Genomic DNA, 8663 nt, shown 5'->3' with positions numbered 1-8663 from the left:
ATATGGGCCTGCCTGATACGCCTTCCCAAGACATCCAGCCTCCCTGCCGACTTTGAGACACTGCTTTGACGCGCAGCCGATGTTGTTCTGTCCTTGTCACCTCTGCCACCACCATGGCTTTTCTCTGCTCCTTGGAGGCCTTGGACCAGAAGAGGGGGGTCTCACCTCTCCCCAACCCTGCTCGACCCTCCTGGACTCTTCCCATGACCTCCTGGTGTTTTAACCTGCTGATGGCACTGTCGACCTCCTCCTGGGCTTTCCACTTCCTTCCTGTTCTAACTTGGGCGCCTGCTGCTCTCACTAGCTGGTCGGTGGAACCCCTCAGCTCAAGCACAAGTCGAGCTTTTTCCTGCCTGTATCCTTGGCTGATTGATTGCAATGGCAGTTGCAACATGTTCCTCCCGAATAGCCCCACGTCAGACAGGCATCTCGGTAGTCCCAGCCACTTCTTGATGAAGCCGTTGGCTAACCTGTCCATCCTATCCGCCACTGAGGAGGGGACCTCGCATATTTTCAGCGGCCACATCACCCTTGGGTACAGTATGAATTGGTAAGCCCATACTTTGTACTTGCCAGGGAGCTGGCTCTTGCTGATTCTTGCCAAGCCTTCTGCGAGCTGCTTCCTCACTGCTTCTCCCATCTGCTTGTCGGAGAGGTCTGCCGTGTAAGTCCGACCGAGGCTACGGATGGACTGACTAGACAGCAACGGGATTTCCTCGCCACCTGCGATGAAGATGGTGTGGTCGTTCCTGATCCCTTTCCTAAGGGACAGGCTCCGTGACTTTGCAGGTTTGATTTTCATCCTTGCCCAGGTCACGAGCTCATCGATCCTCTTCAGCAGTCTCGCTGTACATGCTGCTGTCTGGAGGATCGTGGTGACATCGTCCATGTAGCCTCTCACCGGTGGCAGCCTTTGTCCAGATGGTAGCTTTACCCCTCCTGCCATCTTCCTTGCTCCGATGAGGATGACCTCAAAGGCTGCGACGAACAGGATGGGAGAGATTGAGCACCCCATGGCAATGCCAACATCCTGCACTTTACTTGAAAACTTGCTGCTGTAACTAAGTATTGTACCCCAAATACAATTTCGTTGCCTTTTTTGACAATGACAATAAACTCTTCCTTGAATCCTTGAATCCTTACTTTGGACACCACTGTCTTTAGGTCATTCTTCAGGCTGTGGGACACTGCTCTAGAGCAGTGTTTCTCAGCCTTTTTTTAGGCGAGGCACCCTTTCAATTCATGAAAAATTTCAAGGCACCCCAAACCAACAAGCCGTAACATGGCATCGCATCCGATACCACAAAAGCTTAGAAAAGTAACAAATTTGGAGACGTCACACGACCTACGTTCGAAGTTGCAGCTGACTGGGGTGACCTATATTTAGTCAAGTCAAGTCAAGTTGGTTTTATTGTCAATTTCTTTACATGCACTGGTCATACAAAGAATTTGAAATTACATTTCTTGCTTTCCCATGCAGACATAGACTAATCTAGGTAAGGACATAGACAGTATAGACATAGACAGTACTCATACATGGACATAAGACAGTATGGACATGGACAGTGCTCATACAGACATTTAAAGTGCAAGACTGGACAACAGAAGACTTGTAGAGAACATACATTAAGAGGAGGTATTTGTTGTGCTTTTCCTAAAGTCCTTTATAGCGTTCTGACATAGTAATAGTAGCATTTTGAAGAAATAAATATTAAAATAGGTCTATCAAGTACACCAGCAGCAGTGTGTGTGTGTGTGTGTGTGTGTGTGTGTGTGTGTGTGTGTGTGTGTGTGTGTGTGTGTGTGTGTGTGTGTGTGTGTGTGTGTGTGTGTGTGTGTGTGTGTGTGTGTGTGTGTGTGTTTAGTGCAGGTAGAAAGTGCGGTGTGCGGCTGTGTGTGTGTCTGTGTGTGTGTGTGTGTGTGTGTGTGTGTGTGTGTGTGTGTGTGTGTGTGTGTGTGTGTGTGTGTGTGTGTGTGTGTGTGTGTGTGTGTGTGTGTGTGTGTGAGTTGTGTGTCAGTGTGTGTATGTTTGGGTTTAGTGCAGAAAGTGCAGTGTGCTTGTGTGTGTGTGTGTGTGTGTGTGTGTGTGTGTGTGTGTGTGTGTGTGTGTGTGCGCGTGCGTGCGTGCGTGCGTGTGCATGTTTTGAGTTAGCGCAGGTTGAAAGTTCAGTCACAAATATAGTATAGTAGTGCAGGTGTAATGTTCAGTCGCAGATATGGTGGTGGGGATAAGGGGGGGGGGGGTTGTCAGTGGCCTGGCTATATTTACTTTATTGTGCGTAAATGGCAGATGAAAGATTCCACTGACTAGCATCTACTTATCAATTTAGACAAATATGTATTATATACTACATAATTTGTTATCAGCCATGTTTCCGCGGCACCCCTGAGGGGGGCCCGCGGCACCCCAGGGTGCCCCGACATCCCTGTTGAGAAACACTGCTCTAGAGGACAGGCTCAGCAAACAATGGGAGCAGGAGAAAAATGATGAAACCACAAGAATTAAAAGGAAGAACTGATCTCCCTTTCATTTTCCACATGCTTAGTGTGTTTCCAACACACACACACACACACACACACACACACACACACACACACACACACACACACACACACACACACACACACACACACACACACACACACACACACACAGTCCATTTCACCGTTCGATCCAAACATTCAAGCGAAACATTCAATTTGTCAACAAAGGCACACGACAAATAGGACAGCTGTGCACCCATCCCCTGCCAGCATGGCAATTCAATACCGTCACCACTAGAGGGTGCGCGTGAGATCCTCTTTTGAATGCCTGTCGCACGACTGCTGAGCTTTCGCCAATAATGGACTGAAGGACATGGACCTTCGAGGGAACATCTGAAGAGAGCGCAGGGGCGTAAAGTATACCCCTGCAGCCCCCGCGAGGCAGGGGGGCCCACACAAGGCGGGGGACCCACATGGGCCCTTGCCTTGAAGAAACGAACCCCCTCCATGTGATGTTAGGCCCCTTTTTTCGTTCGGGGGCCCATTCTTGGTAGATTGCGGGGGGCCTGAAGTACTTGCGTTATGCCAGTGAGAGAGCAATTGCTAACCTTTAAGGTTGTGTTGCTCAATGGCCCAAGGCTCAGATTTGCATTTGGATGCACACACTGCTATGGCAACATGATAACAGGTTAGTGAATACAGTAGGTACTGACAGGGAGAGAGAGAGAGAGAGAGAGAGAGAGAGAGAGAGAGAGAGAGAGAGAGAGAGAGAGAGAGAGAGAGAGAGAGAGACGGTAAGAGCACACACACTAAAGGAGCCACTGAATATAGAGTCAGTTAGCATAACTGAAATGAGAAAACAATTCAGTCAGAGTCAAGTAAGTAAAGAGGACTAGTAAGGGACTAGATGCATTACACAGTAGAAATGGGGTGATAACTCCAGATACAGTATTTACAAACAACACTGTGGAGGGTCAAAAAGCAGTGGGGTAAAAAAGTGTAAAAGTAAAAGTGTAAAATTTTGCAGCGTAATTTCAACTTTGCCGCCGCAAGCTGATTATTCGCCCACTCTGCTCCAGGTGCCACCAGCGTTCAATATTTTTTCACATTCCAGTGTTACAGTGTTAGAATATATTGAATAGAACTGAAATGTTACAATAACCAAAGGGGTAAAATTACTGTAACACTATTTTTGAGTGGGACCAAATGAAGGGTTTATTTGCAAAATGGTGTATCTCCATTTTGTAGAATGTTGAGAAATTGAACGTTTATATTGGGCATTCCATTGAATTGCATTGCAAAATGCATATTATATAGGTTAAAAAAAGTATGTTCTTCAAAATTTTTGAATGGTAAGAATTCACACATAGGTGATAGGACCTCTGAACAGTCATTTCCAATTATAAAATGCAAAAGTCAAAAAATGGAGATACACCGTTTTGCAAATAAACCCTTCAAATATTATCTGACATGGAGTTAATTTCTACTCGTTAAGAGTTAAACTAACACTGGTATTTTTTTTATTGTGTACAGTTAGTCTGACTCTCAAAGACCTATGTAGTTCCACACATCTTCATGAGTTCCACTCTAGAACAGGGCAAACTGGATTCATTTTCAGAAGGCATGGCTCTGGATAAATTAAATGAAAATGATTGACCATTTGTCCATCCGCTTGGCACCAAGAAATGTCTTCAATGAAATGAGAAATGTCTTCCAAGAATCCACATGTGATAAAGTCTACAATACAGTTGTTACCTTGATGTAAGCCACTATTTTCATTGAAACAGCAATCGGCAAGTTTTAAGTCAGAGAGATTGATCCCAGAGGACCAGACCTTTGAGTAGCTCGTGGAGCTTTTCTGCAGTAACTTTGGTATGCTTTTTCCTACTCAGTCCCACCACACACTTGACACTGGATAATGTCTTCTTTGGTATGTCACTTCAGGTAAAAGGGCATGATAGGATTTATGCAATATAATGAAATGAAAGTAGGATTTTATTTAAAGAGACACTGTGTGAGATTTTTAGTTGTTTATTTCCAGAATTCATGCTGCCCATTCACTAATGTTACCTTTTTCATGAATACTTACCACCACCATCAAATTCTAAGTATTCATTATGACTGGAAAAATTGCACTTTTCATACATGAAAAGGGGGATCTTCTCCATGGTCAGCCATTTTGAATTTCCAAAAATAGCCATTTTTAGCTGCAAAAAGACTCTACTTGGACCATACTAGAAAATATTTGTTTATTACTCAGTGAACTTTCATGTAAATATCAAATTTGGCAATAGGCAGCCCAGTTTCAATGAGCAGCATAGTTGCGGTACCTTTTTTGACCATTTCCTGCACAGTGTCCCTTTAATAATATCGGAAAATCCACAGTAAATCATGACTAATCGTGACTTGTATTCCATGTTGACTTAAAAATTGCATTCAATACAGTTTAATAATGAAAAGCATTTCTATCTAGCGGTGCATTTCTCGAAAGCGTAGTTGTTAGCCAGTTAGCAACTTGAGTAGTTGCCAATGGGAAATTGCATGGTAAACAACAAAGTAGCGGTAACACTTTATTTTAATGGTTCACTATTACAGTGGATCTACCACATTAGGTACAGTGTAATAACCAGTGTAACACTATTTAATACCATGTATGATACCAGTGTAACACCATGTACCAATTTTGGACTTGGTTAGGATTACTGGTTTAGGGTTAGGGTTAGGGTTGGTATATGGTACAAGTATTACACTGGTATTACATGGTATCAAACATTGTTACACTGGTTATTACACTGTACCTAATGTGGTAGATCCACTGTAATAGTGAGCCATTGAAATAGCTAACATAGTTAGCGACTACGGTTTCGAGAAAAGCACCCCTGATGAACCCAACAAATTGCAGTTTGGTCATGAACAGAGGATGGTGCAGTTCAGAAAAGACCGGTTCAGTGACTGGCTTCCTCTGCGTCAGTGTCACGCTTGGTGCACGCAGGCCACAAAAAATGATTAGTGGTTAGAACATCCATGTATGATGTATGAAATGCATGAAATATTAAGTAATGAAAAGAGCACACTCTTTCCCTGTGCAAGGAGATGTAACTCACAGCTTGTGCCAGTCGTGATAAGAAATGAAGCAGGACTGGACCGGGACACAGAAACACAGTAGGGGCCCCAGCCATGGCCCAAAGGGTTGGGGCATTGGGGTTACGCCAGGGACCCGGGTTCGATTCTGGGACAGGGTCATTTCCCAATCCTGCCCCATCTCTCTCTCCAACTCACTTCCTGTCACTATCTCACCCCGTTCTATAAAGTAGAGGCATTAAAGCCCCCAAAATATATTGCCCCCTCATCCAGACAAGCTGTTTTTTGTGCTATACCCAGCCTTTGTGCAATATCCAGCTATGTCCACTGTCTATAATAAGAAGGGACCAATGGACCACCCCCTCTAAACTGTGAGTCAGTCCCTTAGGGGATAAACAATAACAAACAACAGCAACAGCCCCTGGGTACTGTCAGCCCAAAAATGCCCTTTATGCCAGATTACCAATCTAGGAAAGACATAAAGAGCTCTGCAACAAAAAAACATGCTCAGAAATTGAATTTCATTGTTTTTCTATGACAATATCAATGAATAAACAGCATTTTGGTACAAAATAAATCAGATAATATTACGTAGTCCAGATCAAATTGCCCTGATGGTAAACATTTCTGATAATTGCATTTATGGCGTTTTGGAGAAAGAACTCTTCAGACTGAGAACAGCATCTGCTCCATTAGATTAGTTTGTTATTGCCTCTGAAAAGGTGTGAAATTGAAACACTGTAATATTGACTATGTGTGTACAGTAAATACTCATTCTCACTTGCTCCAGGTAAACAACACATTTGCTATTTATTGTTTATGGATATGAATGATGGGCTGTAGGGCTATACTGTAACTTGCTCGCTACATGGTTTGCAAGTGGCTATGCTTTTCAACACTGTGTGTGTGTGTGTGTGTGTGTGTGTGTGTGTGTGTGTGTGTGTGTGTGTGTGTGTGTGTGTGTGTGTGTGTGTGTGTGTGTGTGTGTGTGTGTGTGTGTGTGTGTGTGTCTGAGAGAGAGAGACAGAGAGAGAGAGAGAGAGAGAGGGGAGAGAGATAGAGATAGAGAGTGTGTGTGTGTGTGTGTGTGTGTGTGTGTGTGTGTGTGTGTGTGTGTGTGTGTGTGTGTGTGTGTGTGTGTGTGTGTGTGTGTGTGTGTGTGTGTGTGTATGCATGCGTGCGTGTGTGCGTGCGTGCAAACTTGTGCATGCGTATGTGTGTACGTGCGTGCATGCATGCATGTGTGTGTGTGTGTATGTGTGTGTGCGGGTAGGTGCAGATGCTGACTAACCCCTGCAAGCTGCACAGAGCCTGATGGTCAGTCCTTGGACCTGAAAAAAATCCAACTCTACATTTGGCCAACCTGGACTTGCCATCCCTGACCCTCTTCTCATTCAATATTTAATCCAATGGGAGGGTATGGTAAGAATGGACTAGTTTTTCTTGTGAGATTGCAGTGTTTCTGTATCCGGTACACGGCTTACAGGGCAGTATTTATTTTAAATGATTTTAGTTTTGTTTAATTTAGCTATTTTTGCAGTATGCAAAACACTGAATTCACTGCAATAATACTGCAGTAATATAGTACTTCACTCTGCAGTAAGAAGAAGCCTAAAAACAGGTTTGATACAGAAGGACACAGGATTATTCTTAACCCTATTCAGACTGGGCTTTTTTGGCATTCCTGGGCCTGGGGGGGGGCTCTTTTGACCCCCCCCCCCTCATAACTCATGAACGGAATACAGTATGACTACGAAACTTGGGGGAGATGATCTACACATGGNCGTCTATGAATGACATAATTTTTGTGTAATTATCTATTATTATGACGTCATTATGACATCATTATGTTATTATGTCCAAAATCTCGCCATAATGGATTTTCCAACAAATTTAGGTAATGCACTTAAATTTTAATGTTTTTATGCTTCAAACCACTTAAATGCTCACAAAGTTGTCTGATGCTAATGGAAATAACAAAAAAATATGAAAATATATGGCGTCATAGATATGGTTAAGTGATTTTTGGTCAGACATACCTGTCAGAAAACCGTTGCCATGGCAACAGAGAAAATGATAAACCTAATCTTTCGGTACCTAACTGTAGCCAACTAAATGTTAGGAAAAGTCACAAAGTTTCGTAGTCATAGCTTAAGTCGTTAAGGAATTATACGACATCAAAGTTGGTGCGGGCACTTTTAGCCCCCCCCCCCAGTCTGGATAGGGTTAATATCCTACAAGGGATTATTCACAAGGGTTGTTACAAGCACATGCAAGTGGAAGACAACATAATTGGCATTCACTCAGAAAAGACAAGACATGGGTGTTAACTGCAATACGTTCTATCCGAAAACTTAATCACACACATTAGGCTATAAAGGGGAATTTTGATTCCCAACAGAATAATATGTATCAATAAATATCCTAAACAAATGTCCCAACAATACCACTCCTTACGAGAATACGGAGAGCAGAAGAGAAGATAAATATAGGCGACCTTTTTGGAAGAGGTGCGCGCAGCGCGCTTTGAAAAGCTTGGTGTACGTGTACGTGTAGCTTACCTTATTTATTGCATATTATATGCGCAAGATGTAACTTCGCAATTGATAGTTGAAATAAAAAAGACAAACAACTTTACCTGTCTCTTCATGGTCCGTCGACATGGTCCAAAGCGCCGCTTTTTATGACCACGTGAAAAATGAAACTGAAAATTACGTCAAAAATGAAAAATGAATTTCTGCCATCAGATTGCGCAGAACTCCTCTGCCAAACGGATGGGAATTTACAAGCTTGTCTGTCCTACAGAATGAAAAACAAACTTCACTGATACGAAGAGATCTGTTTTCTCCAAAACAATCACGGTGCGTAAAACCCGTGTCCCCCTAATTATTGCTTGGCCAGATTGGCCAGATTCCACGGCCGCGCTGTTTGCTCTTCAGTAAACGAATCAACCAGTGCAAGGTTTGAGCATTGCAATTCCTATGCTCCAGGGTGACTGGGTAGGGGATGGGGGGAGCATTAGCTAGAGACAGGGTTGGGTGAATCTGGATTAAACACCTGCTTGGCGCACTCGACATCAGGCATTTTCCTCTTCGCCT

The sequence above is a fragment of the Engraulis encrasicolus genome, chromosome 17, assembly GCF_034702125.1.
Source record: "Engraulis encrasicolus isolate BLACKSEA-1 chromosome 17, IST_EnEncr_1.0, whole genome shotgun sequence".
Lineage (NCBI taxonomy): Eukaryota > Metazoa > Chordata > Actinopteri > Clupeiformes > Engraulidae > Engraulis > Engraulis encrasicolus.
Note: the sequence above shows the minus strand (reverse complement) of the source record.